The following is a 15,458-nucleotide window of genomic DNA, read 5'->3' as shown; positions in this document are numbered from 1 at the left end:
AAGAAAGTACAGAGAATTTCCGTATACCATTTGCCCCTGCACATGCAGTCTCCTCCACTATCAACATCCCCTACCACAGTAGTTAATTTGTTACAATGAGATGTACATTGACACATCACCCAGAGTCTATAGTTTACATTAGGATTCACTCTTGGTGCTGTACATTCTATGGATTCTGATATGTATATATACAATGTATAATATATAATGACATGTATCCATCACTATAGTATCATACAGAATAGTTTTTCATCTCCTATGCTGCTTCTATTAATCCCTTCCTCCCTCTCCCTGAGCCCCTGGAAAACACTGATCTTTACATGTGCATAGTTTAGCATAGTTGGAATCATGTAGAATGTAGCCTTTTCAGATAAGGTTCTTTCACTTAGAAATATGTATTAGAGGTTCCTGTATATTTTTTCACGGCTTGATAGCGCATTTCTTTTTTAAGATTTTGTTTTTTAATTTTTAAGTAATCTCTACAGCCAGCATGGGCCTTGAACTCACAACCCTGAGATCAAGAATTGCATGCTCCACTGACTGAGACAGCCAGGTGCCCCAATAGCTCATTTCTTTTCACCACTGAATAATGATCTGTTATATGGTTGTACTACCATATATTTATCCTTCATCTATTGAGTGGCTGCTTCCAAGTTTTGGCAATTATGAATAAAGCTACTATAAACTCATGTGCAGGGTTTTGTGTGGACATAAACTAACCTACTTGGGTAAGCACTAAGGAGTATAATTGCTAGCTCACATGGAAGGAGTTTGTTTCATCTAGTAAGAAACTGCCAAAGTGTCTTTCAAAGTGGCCATGCCATTTTGCATTCCCATCAGCAGTGAATGAGGTTTCCTGTTGCTCCACATCCTTGCCAGCATTTGGTATCGTCCATGTTGTGGCTTTTGGCCATTCTAACAGGTGTGTAGTGGTAGCAACTAGCTTTTAATCAAAACAATATATAGTCTCAAAAAGGTACTTGTAGATCTATGATCGATGATCATAGAGGCATTATTCACAATAGCCAAATGGTAGAAAGATCCCGAGTGCCCATCAACAAAAAAATGGATAAATAGGGATCCCTGGGTGGCGCAGTGGTTTGGCGCCTGCCTTTGGCCCAGGGCCCGATCCTGGAGACCCGGAATCGAATCCCACGTCGGGCTTCCGGTGCATGGAGCCTGCTTCTCCCTCTGCCTGTGTCTCTGCCTCTCTCTCTCTGTGTGTGTGACTATCATAAATAAATAAAAATTTTAAAAAATGGATAAATAAATGTTGTATATACATATAATGACATATTGTTCAGCCAAAAATGAATGAAGTTCTGAGATATGCTGCAATGTGGATGAACAGTGTAGATATGCTAAGTGAACTAAGCCAGTATTGTGTAGTACCACTTACAAGAAGTATCTAGAATAGGCAAATTCATAGAGAAAGTAGAATAGAGATTACCAAGGATTAGAGGGAGGGAGGCATGGACAGTTAGTTCTCAATGGTAGGGAGTTTCTATGAGGGACAAGAAAAGGTTCTGAAAAGATATAGTGCTAGGGGCGCATGGGTGACTCCATCTGTTGAACACCTGATTCTTGATTTCTGCTGAGGTCATGATCTCAGGGTCGTACTTGGTGGCACAGAGCCTGCTTGAGATTCTCTCTCTCCCTGTTCCCTCCCTCCCCCCTGCTCACACACCCTCTCTCTCTCTCAATAAATAGATAAATAATATTTTTAAAAAAGATAGTGCTGGGGGCTGTACAACATTGTAAATATGCTTAATGCTACTAAATTATGTGCTTAAAATTGTTAAAATGGCACATTTCATGTATATTTTATCAGAATTTTAAAAAATAATATACTGGATTGAAGTGATGGATGCATAACTATAAATTACTAAGAGTTTTGTTACTTACTAATTACACTTTTCCAGTTATTTTTTTGTTTTGTTTTGTTTTATGGAATAATTCCATACTTCAGAAAGAAAAACAGACTACTCAGGACATTTTTTTTTTTTAAAAGAGAGACTAAGAGCTATTAGACATAAAAATGTATTACACAAAATAGGGGATCCCTGGGTGGCTCAGCGGTTTAGCGCCTGCCTTTGGCCCAGGGCGCAATCCTAGAGTCCCTGGATCGAGTTCTGGAGTCCCGGGATTGAGTCCCACATCGGGCTCCCGGCATGGAGCCTGCTTCTCCCTCTGCCTGTATCTCTGCCTCTCTCTCTGTCTATTATGAATAAATAAATAATTTTTTTAAAAAAATGTATTTCACAAAATAATGAATACCTTTCAGTACTGGCCCCAGAAACAAAAAGGCTCAGGAGTATATATTACTTCAGTGTCTGTTTTCACAGCACTAGTGAAAGACTGGAGTATTCCATAATCATTCTTGGGCTACTAAGTAACAATTCAAAGGAAAAAATGTTAGATTCCCAAGACTGTACATTAAAACAACTAAGTGTAAGCTTGATTCAAGATTGACTGGCTGATTGATTTAAAGATTTTATTTAGTTATTCATGAAAGACACACAGAGACAGAGAGAGAGACAGAGACACAGGCAGAGGGAGAAGCAGGCTCCATGTAGGGAGCCCAATGCGGGACTCGATCCCCGGACTTCAGGATCAGTGCCTGAGCAGAAGGCAGACACTTAACCGCTGAGCCACCTAGGCATCCCTCAAGATTTATTTATTTGTTTCATGTTTTTGTTTAAATTCTAGTTAGTTAACATGTAATGTTAGTTTCAGGAATAGAATTTAGTGATTCATCACTTGTATACAATATCCAGTGCTCATCACAAGTGCCCTTCTTAATGCCCATCACCCCATGTAGCTCAGCCCTCATCCATCTCCCCTCCAGTAACCCTCAATTTGTTCTCTATAATAATAGTCTCTTATGGTTTGCCTCTCCTTATTTCCCCTCTTCCTTCCCTTATTATGTTCATCTGTTCTGTTTCTTAAATTCCACAGGAGTGAAATCATATGGTATTTGTCTTTCTCTGATTGATTTTGCTTAGCATAATACACTCTGCTCCATCCACATTGTTGCAAATGGCAAGATTTTATTCTTTTTTATGGCTAATATTCCACATATATATATTCCATATATATGCATAGACATAGGTGTGGTGGTGTGTGTATATACATATGTGTGTGTGTGTGTGTGTGTGTGTATCTGTCTTCTTTATTGATTCATCAGTTGATGGGCATTTCAGCTCTTTTCATAATTTGGCTATTGTTGATGATGCTGCTATAAACATTGCTGTGTATGTGCACCCTTAGAATCAGTATTTTTGTATCCTTTGGGTAAATACCCAGTAGTACAATTGCTGTGTCCTAGGGTAGTTCTATTGTTAACTTTTTGAGGAACCTCCGCATTGTTTTCCAGAGTGGCTGCACCAGCCTGCATTCCTACCAACTGAGTAAGAGGGTTCCCCTTTCTCCACATCCTCACCAAGACCTGTTGTTTCTTGTGTTGTGAATTTTAGCCATTCTGACAGGTGTGAGATGGTATCTCATTGTGGTTTTGTTTTGTATTTTCCCTGATGAGGAGTGGTGTTGAGCATCTTTTCATGTGGCTGTTGGCTGTCTGGATGTCTTTTTTGGAGAAATGTCTATTTCTTAACTGGATTATTTGTTTCTGGGGTACTTTGATTTTTTTAAAAGATTTTGTTTATTTATCTGAGAGATATTGAGAGAGACAGAGCAAAAGTGGTGGGGAGAAGCAGACTCCCTGCTGAGCAAAGAGCCTGACATGGGGCTTGATTCCAGGACCTGGAGATCATGACCTGAGCCAAAGGCAGATGCCCAGACGACTGAGCCACCCAGGTACCTCTGATTAGTTCTTTATAGATTTTGGATACTACCCCTATATCAGATCTGTCATTTGCAACTATCTTCTCCCATTCCATAGGCTGCCCTTTAGTTTTATTGATTGTTTCCTTTACTGTACAGAAGATTTTTATCTTGATGAAGTCCCAATAGTTCATTTTTACTTTTGTTTCCCTTGCTCCTGGAGATGTGTCTAGTAAGAAATTGGAATGGCTAATGTCAAAGAGGTTACTATGTTCTCCTCTAGGATTTTGATTGTTTCCTGTCTCACATTTAGATCTTTTGTCCATTATGAATTTATTTTTGTGTATGTTGTAAGAAAATGGCCCAGTTTCATTCTTCTGCATGTTGCTGTCTAGTTTTAGCAACACCATATGTTGAAGAAACTGTCTCTTTTCTGTTGGGTATTCTCTCCTGCTTTGTCAAAGATTAGTTGACCATATAGTTGCGGGTCCACTTCTGGGTTTTCTATTCTGTTTGTGTGCTGGTACCACACTGTCTTGATGACTATAGCTTTGTAATATAGCTTAAAGTCTGGAATTGTGATGTCTCCAGCTTTGCTTTGCTTTTTCAGGATTGCTTTGGCTATTCAGGGTCTTTTGTGGGTCAATACAAATTTTAGGATTGTTTGTTCTAGCTCTGTGAAAAATGCTGGAGGTAAGGTGCCTGGGTGGCTCAGTTGGTTAAGCCTCTGACTCTTGACTTCGCTCAGGTCATGGTCTCATGGTCTTGAGATCAAGCCCTGTGTTGGGCTCTGTGCTCAGTGGAGATTCTGCTGGAGTTTCCTCCCTCTCCTCCTGGCCCTCCCCCATATCTCTAAAATAAATAAGAAAGAAAAATGCTGGTGGTATTTTGATAGGGGTTGCTCCACTTTAAAATTTAACTCTTGAGGGGTATTTGAGTAGTTCAGTTGGTTGACTCTTGGTTTCAGCTCAGGTCATGATCTCAGAATCCTGGTTCCAAGCCCCATGTCAGGCTCCGCACTCAGTGGAGAGTCTGCTTGAAGATTCTCCATCTTCCTCTGCCCCTCCCCCTACTCACACTCTCTTTCAAATAAATGAATAAACTTAAAAAAAATAAAATCTTGAATCCACAACAAGAGATTTAGAGATTACTTAAATAAATAAATAGTAAGGGAATGTTTTTTATATTCTTTGGGTGAGGAGGTATGACATCAAAGGAAATCATAAGGAAATAATTGATAAATTGAAATACAGAGAAAATTAAAGTCTTTTTTCCCCCCAGTAATCTCTACACCCAATGTGGGGCTTGAACCCATGACTCCAAGATCAAGAGTTGCATACTCTACTGACTGAGGCAGCCAGGTGCTCCTAGAGAAAATTAAATTCTGAAAAAAAATTGCTATAAGCAAAGTTAAAGACAAATAAATTGGGGAAATATATATGGTACATGTATGAAAGAATAAGGAATTTAATTTATGAACATTTAAAAAAATATTTTATTTATTTATTTTAGAGAGAGACCACAAGCAAGGGGGGGAGGGACAAACGGAGAGGGAGAGAGCATCTCAAGCTGACTCCGCTGTGTGTGGAGTTAGACATGCAGCTCAATCTCATGACCTGAGATCATAACCGGAGCTGAAATCAAGAGCCACTTAACTGACTGAGCTGACCCTGTGAGGAGCCTGCTTCTCCCTCTGCCTATGTCTCTGCCTCTCTCTCTCTCTCAGTCTGTGTCTCTCATGAATAAATAAATACTTAAAAAAACCCAAAACTGACTGAGCTGAAATCAGCCATATAACCCGAGCTGAAATCAGCCACTTAACTGACTGAGCTACCCAGGTGCCCCTAATTTATAAACTTTTGCAAGTTAATTGAACCCCAATAAGAAAAATAAGGGTATGAATGGCCAATTTAAAAAGGAAGCACATAGAACAATAAAGTATCAAAAATGCCTCTCTTTATTAAAAATCAGTATTATAATGTATGTAGTATCCTTTGACCTATAAGATTGGCCAATATTTAAAGCAATAATGATAGGCAGGGTTGGAATAATTTGGAAAAACATTTTTGTATGATTCTGATAAGACCTTCTTTCTGAAGGTCTTGTTGAATCAAGTTAAAAAAATTTTTAATTATCATAACCCTTAATTGTGTACAAAGGTGCATATACAAGAATGTCCTCACATTGCAGCTTACATTTGTAAAACATTGGAAACAAGCTAAAAATAGTTCAATAGATATAAGCAAAAGCAATTGTAGTGATATATAAGTAGAATTTGGAGAGGCAATGAAAATAGTTATGTATACTAACCACATGGGAGAGATGTCTAATACATTGAGAAATAAAAAATTTAGACCACATAAGACAATGTAGAGTATTATACTATTTTTGCAAAAAGTATGCATATTTTGAAAAGACTACTGGAATGTACAAAAGGAGGGAAGAACCCCCACTCCCCATATGCACACACAAAATAAATTCTCCTACCACCTTATGCCTGTGTGTGTGGACTGTTTCTGAAGATCTTGAAAAATTGAAAACCACATTATTTTCAATTAATTTCCTCTTAGGAATAAAGACAAGTGTAGAGAATGATTTTGGGAAACACATTGCATATTTTTATTTAAACGTTGCTTTTAGGGGCACCGGGCCGGCTCAGTCTGTAGAGCATGTGACTCTTGACCTCAGGGTTGTGTGTTCAAGTCCCACGTTGGGTGTAGAGATTACTTGAAAAATAAAAAGAAATCTTAAATGTTGCTTTTAATTTTTTGAGTTTCTACTGAAGTTTCACTGAGTGTCTCTTCTCAGTCAACTACCTGGTATATCCTACAGCTTGCTAGATCTCCTTCTAAATGTGTTGTAATATCTATTTCTGTTCCAATAGACCCTAGCACCAATATTAGGTGCTTGCTTGGATGGCACTGCCATAGAATGTAAGGGATTTTAATTGTAATAATGGTAACCTATTTCAAGTAGAGCACATTAATAATAGTGTGGATTGTTTATAGACATTAACAAAAAAAGTTTTCATTTTTGTTAACTTGCTCAAAAGACATCACCATCGGGCAGAGATCATCTATCACAACATATGACCTTATCAATTAACTTTTGTACTTTGTTATATTAAAATCCATTGGTCTTTCTTGCACTTGAAAAAAAAAGATTTAGGGATCCCTGGGTGGCGCAGCGGTTTGGCGCCTGCCTTTGGCCCAGGGCGCAATCCTGGAGACCCGGGATCGAATCCCACGTCGGGCTCCCGGTACATGGAGCCTGCTTCTCTCTCTGCCTGTGTCTCTGCCTCTCTCTCTCTCTGTGTGACTATCATAAACAAATTAAAAAAAAAAAGATTTATTTTATTTATTTATTTATTTATTTATTTATTTATTTATTTATGGGAGAGAGCGTGTGTGCATGAGCAGTGGGGAGAGGGAGGGGGAGAAGCAGACTTCTTGCTGAGAAAGGAGCCCATTACGGGGCTCAATCACAGGACCCTGAGATCATGACCTGAGCCAAAGGCAGCTGCTTAAGCCACTGAGTCACCCAGGCGCCCCTTTCACTTGCACTTTGAGTGGATCATTTATCCGGGCATGATTTTGTAACATCATGCCAAGGTCATTTGAAAAATAACTGGCTCACTGAGTCATGAAGATCTTTTAAGTGTTAATACATTTTATTACATAGTATGAAAGGACCACAATAATATCACCACTGGTCTCATCAAAAGAGCTTTAAGTATTGGGAAGCAGATACAAGTTTTTGCCAAAATTCTGATTTTCACTTGAAAGCTCATTTTATCATTGGGCAACAAATATAGTCAGTTCTTTTTCTTGAAGTGTCAGCTCACTTCATTCATTTTTGAGAAAATGTCTGCCAAACACCCAGCCTTCATTTGACTGTCAGCCAATCAAATAAAAATGGTGTTCCATGAGCAAAGCAGCTAGTTCAGCTCATAACTCAAACAGTTGCACAAGTGATTTTCCTGGAGACAACCATCATGATCCTGTGTGTGGCAGAAGCACTTATGCGTTCTTCCTTTTTTATCAGAGTATTAAAAAGACATGCTCAAAAGTTAAGACTTAATACAATTAATAATTTTAACTGCTCCATCAAGGCTATTCTGAAGTGAAATGAACATTTCTTCTCTATAATTGTGTGAGAGTACAGAATGCAATGACGACTACATCAGCTGGGTGCCACTATTTGGAATCCTGCTGTGGTACCAGGAGGTCCCCCCTCTCCTCCAAACTGCATCTGCACCATCAATGCAAGTGTCAGTTCAATGAAATAGGAAGGTAATGTCTAAATATTATTTATCAAAATAATCTTGACCTCTTGGATTTCCTGTATCTTGGGAACCCCAGGAGTCTACAGACTACATTTATAGCATAATCTTTGTGTGCCATTATGACACCTAAAAAAATTAACATTGTTTCCTTGGTAGCAGTCAAATATCCAATATTTGACAAAACTCCCTCCCCTTGTGAGCTTACATTCCAGTTGGTGTTCATATTTCCAAATTCTTTCCATAAACATCATATGTGTATATATATATACACATATATATATTTAAAGATTTTATTTGTTTATTTGAGAGAGAGAACACAAGCATGGGGAGCAGAAGGTAGAGAGAGAGAGAGGGGAGAAGCAGACTGCCCCTGAGCAGGGAGCCCCATGCGAGGCATGATCCTAGGACCCCAGGATCATGACCTGAGCCAAAGGCAGATGCTTAATGAACTGAGCCACCCAGGTGCCCCAAACATAGTATATTTCTTCAAATTTCTATAACTCAAGATCCAAATGAGTCCACATCCTGTGATCTATGTCTTTTATTATGTAGGTTCCTCTTCCATATCATTTCTTTTTTTTTTGCCATTTATATGTTGAAAACAGTGTTGTTTATTCTGAAGAATTTCCACATTTGGATTTTCCTAATCATGTTAAATTTTAATTATCAACTTTCTTTTTTTTTTTAAAGATTTTATTTATTTATTTATTTATTTATTTATTTATTTATTTATTTATTTATTTATTTTTGAGAGAGAGAGAGAGAGAGAGAGAAAGAGCACAAGTTCAGGGAAAGGTGCAAAGGGGCAGACTCCTTGCTGAGCAGGGAGCTCTATGCCAGGGGATTCCCGGGCCCTGGGATCATGACCTGAGCCTAAGGCAGACACTTAACCAACCTAGCCACCCGGGTGCCCCTAATTATGTACTTTCTTTTCCTTCATCTGGACTCTGAACCTGAGGTGGTCAATGTTTACAAAGAATTTTTGACCAAATATTAATAGTGATTTCCTATTCCTTGCCAGGTCTTAAAATCATTCTTTTTCTAAAGTATTGAGTGACAGGTTCAGGTTTTTCCACCCAGTGTCTTTATTTTCTACCCCTTGATTCAGCATTCCTGCAATCAAGGTTTATCAAGCACCAGTCAAGGCAGAGCTGTGAGCAGCAGCGCACAAAGCTCCCTCCCCTGTGAGCTTACATTCCAGTTGAGGGACTGGTAATAAACAAAAGGTAAAATATGCAGCGTGTCAGGTGACATTCACCACCAAGGAGGACATATCAGGAGTGTTGTCGTGGGATATGTTTTGGAACAGAGTGGCTAGAGAAGGCTTTACTGAGCAGGTGAGGTTTGAGACAAAACTCGCAATCAGGGAAGCCTGAGTGACCCAGTCGGCTAGGGTCATGGTCCCAGGGTTCAGATGAGCCCTGCACTGGTCTCCTGCTCCTTGGGGAGCCTGCTTCTCCCTCTCCTGTTCCCCCTGCTTGTGCTCTCTCTGTTCAATAAATTAATTTTAAAAAGACTCCACAATCAGGTAATTACCTCCATAATCATAATTCCAAAACTATAAATCAGGCCCCCCTACTGGCAGATGCCCTTGGTTATTACCAGTGTTTGACAACACCACTCCATCTGGTTTCCATTCCTCCCAGCAAGTCAGCCTGCCTCCCTCTTTCATACCTGAGATGATGAAAAGGAAAGATACCTGACCACAGCTTTTCCTTCCTCATCTGGGGGCTCTGAGAAATGGCCTTTAATCTATTTTTCTCACGGCAAAATTACAAAGTAGGAAGCTTGCAAAAAATTCTCCCAAATCCGAGCAAAGTGAATACCTCATGCTTTTGTTCCTTCATTTTATTATTTTAAAAAATATTTTATTTATTTATGAGAGAGAGATCACAGGCAAGGGAGAAGCAGACTCCCCACTGAGCAGGGAGCCCAATGAGTTGCAAGACTCGATCCCAGGACCTTGGGATCAAGATCTGAGCCAAAGGCAGATGCTGAACCAACTGGGCCACCCAGGCGCCCTTGTTCCTTCATTTTAAACATAAATTAAACATCAGCAGAACAGCTTGAACCTTGCAAAATCCAGTTATCTTACTGAGCAGCTCACAAGTTATCTTTCTCCCTGATGAGTGAAGGATTCTCACATGGCCAATGGCTTAGAAAGGGTTCATCCAAGGATCCCTCAGGTATATGAGGACTGTTTCATTTATCTCTGTCTTTCCAGGAGTATGCTTGGGATAGATGAGTAATGAAAGGATGACAGGAGCAGGAATTTATGATGCTTAAAATGCAACCATGACCAGGACCATACAATTTAGTAGTCCTAGTCACCTGAGGGTACCAGGTACTGCCTATGCAGCCTGCATCTTACCTGAGTGGGTAGCTACCAGCACCACCCAACTTTAATGCTGTGCACCTGAGGGGAACATGTGGCACCCATGCCAGAAGAGAGAACTGCCCCTTCAGCCTGTTTCTCCTCCTGGCCAGATCCTGGGTCTGCAAAAACTCATTGTAATTCTGAATGTGTTAGTATTGGATGCATTATTGTTTTAGAGATAATTTCATATCGGTCAGAAAGACATGGGTAGGGGTGCCTCCGTGGCTCACTCTGTTAAGCATCTGCCCTTAGTTCCAGTCATGATCCTTGAGTCTTGGGATTGAGTCCTGCATCAGGTTCCCTGCTCAGCAGGGAGTCTACTTCTCCCTCTGCCCCTCCTTCCTGCTCATGATCTCTTTCTCTCCCTTACTCTCAATCTCTGAAATAAATAAAATCTTTAAAAAACTTTAAAAAGACATGGGTATGAGTACTTTTGGGCCAAGTATTATTACAAAATCAGGCAGCTGAATCGAAGATTCTTTTTTTTTTTAATTTTTTTTTTATTTATTTATGATAGTCACAGAGAGAGAGAGAGAGAGAGAGAGAGAGGCAGAGACACAGGCAGAGGGAGAAGCAGGCTCCATGCACCGGGAGCCGGACGTGGGATTCGATCCCGGGTCTCCAGGATCGCGCCTTGGGCCAAAGGCAGGCGCTAAACCGCTGCGCCACCCAGGGATCCCAGATTCTTTTTTTTTTTTAAAGATTTTATTTTATTTACTCATGAGAGACACAGAGCGAGCGAGAGAGAGAAAGAGGGAGAAGCAGGCTCCACGCAGGGAGCCCGACGTGGGACTCGATCCCGGGTCTCCAGGATCAGGCCCTGGGCCTCAGGTGGCACCAAACCACTGCACCACCGGGGCTGCCCAAAGATTCTCATTTTTCATGAGTAGATCCAGAAACAGAATGGATCAAGGTGTCTATTTGTCCAAATACCTCTGTTTACAAATAGAAAGACTAAAGCTCGGACTTCCTGGCCTCCAGAGCTATGAGAAATACATGTTGTTGTTAATGGATTCAGGAGCTCTGATGGACTAAGGGATAGGCCCTTCTTGGCTGTGACTGTTTCTCTGATTTTTCTCGTTTTTGATGACTTTGAGAGTTTTGAGGAGTTTTAGTCAGCCATTTCATAGGATGTTCCTCTATTGGCATTTGTTTGGTGTTTTTTTCTCCTCATTAGGCAGGAGTTAAGAGTTCTGAGGAGGAAGAGCTCAGAGGTAAAGGACCATTTTCATCATATCACGTCAAGGGTACTGTATCATTTTCCTAGGGCTGTCATAACAAAGTACTGCTAACTGGCTTAAGACAACATGAATTTGTTCTTTCATGGTTCTGGAAACTGGAAGTCTGAAATCAAGGTGTTGGCAAGGCCATGGCACATCTGAAACCTATGGAAAAATCCTTCCTTGCTTCTCTCTAGCTTCCACCAGTTTCCCTAGCTTCCCTGGTTCCTGTTGTAGCACTGTCAATCCCTCCCTCCACTGTCCCATGACATTCTCAGCTCTTAACCCTATGCCTCTTCTCTTTTCCTTACAAGAACATCAGTCATATTGGATAAGGGCCAAACCTACTCCAGAATCACCCCATCTTAACTAATTACAGCCTCAATGACCCAATTTCCAAATAAGGTCAAATTCTGAGTTCTTGGGAAGGAATTGTGGGAGGATACTCTTGAACCCAGCACAGGTACATGTTACCAACGTGATCTTTGGCTGTTGATGCTGACCTTGGCCAAAGTGTGTTTGTCAGATCTCTCCACTGCAAAGTGACTCTTTTTCTTTCCCCTTCTCATACTGCAGTCTTTGGAAGGAAGTCACTATGAACAGCCCCCATTTTTGGAGTGGGAAGTTATGCTCCCTATCTTTAGGGTAGAGTATCTACAGAACTTATTTGGAATTCTTCTGCATGAGGAACTTGTCTTTTCTCCCTGTTTATTAATTGATTTGATCAATCCCATATATATGTATGGTTATATCTGAATGGTTAATTCATGCCCCTGTGGTACTGGCTAGAGCATAGTACATATGGGCAGTTCCTTTTGCCTTTAGTCTTACATGCCCCATTCCCAAATTTACTTGGGTCAGCACTTCTTTCCCCACCCTCTTCAGTGAGGTTGCTTCATACATTTAGAAAGATACAGTTGGATTCTCTTGTCACAGCCTGCATTCTTTCCTGGGATCTTCCAACCCCCTAAATGATTTTTAAAAAAATTTGTTTGCAGTAAGGTTCATTTTGGTGTTATAGAGTTCTGTAGGTTTTGAACATTGTATAATGTCATGCATCCACCATTACAGTATCATACAGAATAGTTTACCACCCTAAAAATCTCTTGTAGTTCATGTATTCATCCCCCACAGCTCAAATCCCTGGCAACCACTGGTCTTTTTACTGCCTCCCTAGTTTTATCTTTTCCAGAATGTCACATGGTTGGAATCATACAGCATGTGGCTTTTTCAGATTGATTTCTTTTACTTGGCTCTATGCATTTAAGATTCCTCTGTGTCTTTTTGTGATTTTTTGTAGCTGACAAGTATTTCCTTGTATTAATGGGTTATGGTTGGCTTACCATTCACCTTTGGATGGACATCTTGGTTGTTTCTAGTTTTTGGAGACTATGAATAAAACTGCTATAAACATTCATGTGCAGACTTCTGTAGGGACATACGTTTCAACTCAGTTGGGTAAGAACTTAGGAACATGATTGCTGGATCATATGGTAAGACTATGTTTAGCTTTGTAAGAAACTGTCAAACTGTCTTCCAAAGTGACTGTACCATTTTGCATTCCCACCAGCAGTGAATGAGAATTCCTGTAACTCTGTGTCCTTGTCAGCATTTGATGTCAGGTTTGTTGTTGTCGTTATTTATTTATTTATTTTTGGTCATTCTAATAGGTGCATAGTGGCATCTTCTTTTAACTTGTAACTCTATGATGACAGGTGATGTAGAGGATCTTTTCATGTGCTTTTTATGTTCCATCTGTATGTCTTCTTTGGTGAAGTATCTGTTCAGATCTTTTGCCCATTTTTAATCACATTTTTTCTTTTCTTATTGTTGAGTTTAGGAGCACATTTAACACACAAATCTCGAGTTCTAAATACTATTCTCCACTAAAAGAAGCTTTGGAAACTTGGTTGGTTACTGGTCTGAGCAGGGGAAAGACAAGATGAGCTAGATGTTTTACTAGAAAGTAAAACAGTGCTCAAAAAAAGGTGAGGACTAGTCTAAAGGGCAGAGAAACCCATAGACAGAGGCCTCGGTGGCCGGAGCCAGAACTGACGGAGCAAAAAAATAATGATGGTATTAGATTATAACCTAAAGAATAAAATAAATATTCATGAATCCATATTGGTAATATATAAATAATTGACTAAGTAAATAAATAAATAAGGCAGAAGGGATGGGTCTTCCCTAGAGAATAATTCTAACTAAATAATATAGAAGGAATAAGAGAAGTAGAAAATCACCATTAGAACACACAATACCACAATAACAACTATTGCAGGCAAGATCCACCATTAGATGCTAATAGCAGATGAAAGTGAGGTGAAACAGGATATTTGCACAGTCTTCAATATCTACTCCAATATATTTATTAATTTAAAGAAGAGAAAAATAGTAACTTCACTGTGCAGAAACCCCGCAGACATGACCTAAACCTGTTGTACCCAAGATTGCGAATCCGAGAAACCACCAAGGAGCCAACACCGATGCAAACACACGAGGGTTTATTTACAAGCTCGAGCTTGGGTCCAAGTGTACCCGACACAGCGGAGCAGGGACTTGGACCCGGAGGTGGGTTTCAGCTTAGTTTTTAAAGGCTGGTCTAGGGGATCTTCAGAAGGGATGGAGGAATTTCTCAAGTTCTGTTTACATTTTGATATGGGGCTTTCAAGGGCGTTGAGCTCTGTTCTTATTCGAATAGGGGCTTTCTAGGATGTTAAGCTGCAAGCTGTTTTCTTCCTGTAACTGAAGTAAGGTAAAGTTCAGCCCTTATTCACAGGGGCCTGGGATGGCTGCACTTGTGATAACGCTGAACTCAAAGTGGAATGGCCTTAATTTTCTCGGCCTCCACAAGCCAAGTGATCAAAGTTAACATCACTACTAATAAGACATATTGACGTCTTAAACTGCCAATATAATATTATATTGAGAAGGGTGCATTGCTTCTGTGGTATTCTTGCCAAAAACGCATGACCTCAGTCTACTCATAAGAAATAGCAGAATCAAATATCAAATATAAAATATCAAAAAAAGAAATATCAAATATCTTCAATCCAAATTGAAGAACATTCAGTAAAGTAACTGACCAGTACTTCTCAAAATGTCAAGGTCAGAAAGACAAGGGAAGACTAAGGAATTGTTACAGATTGTAGGAAACAAAAGATCAAGACAACTAAATGTAGTATGAGATGATGGATTAGATCCTGGACCAAACAACACCCCCGTCCACCCAAACAAGAGGACATTAGTGGAAGAGCTGGTGAAATCAAATTTGTAGTTCAGTAATGTACCAATTCTCTATTGATGAATGTTTTACTAGTTTTGACAACTATACGTGTGGTTATATATAATGTAAACACTAGTGAAAAACAAGTTAAGACTATATAGGATTCCCTGGACTATTTTTGCAATTTGTCTCAAAGTCTAAAATTATTTCAAAATAAAAAGTTGAGGGATGCCTGGGTGGCTCAGCAGTTGAATGTCTGCCTTTGGCTCAGGGTATGATCCGGGGAGTTCTGGGATCATCAAGTCCCACATAAGGCTCCCTGCAGGGAGCCTGCTTCTCCCTCTACCTCTCTCTCTCTCTCTCTCTCTCTTTCTCTCTCTCTCTCATGAATTAATAAATAAAATCTTAAAACAAAAACAAAAACGGTTGAAAGAAATTTTGATACTCACCTTTTATCTTATCTGTTAGTTATATAAAAACATCTTCCTCTTCTGGCACTACAGTTGAGTAGATGCATCTCCAAGTTGGTGCCTTAGTTGTACCTTACAAAGACCATTGCTCTATAAG

Source organism: Canis lupus, chromosome 3 (genome assembly GCF_048164855.1).
Source record: "Canis lupus baileyi chromosome 3, mCanLup2.hap1, whole genome shotgun sequence".
NCBI classification, from domain to species: Eukaryota; Metazoa; Chordata; class Mammalia; order Carnivora; family Canidae; genus Canis; species Canis lupus.
The sequence above is the reverse complement of the archived record's forward strand: the minus strand, read 5'-3'. Positions refer to the sequence as shown.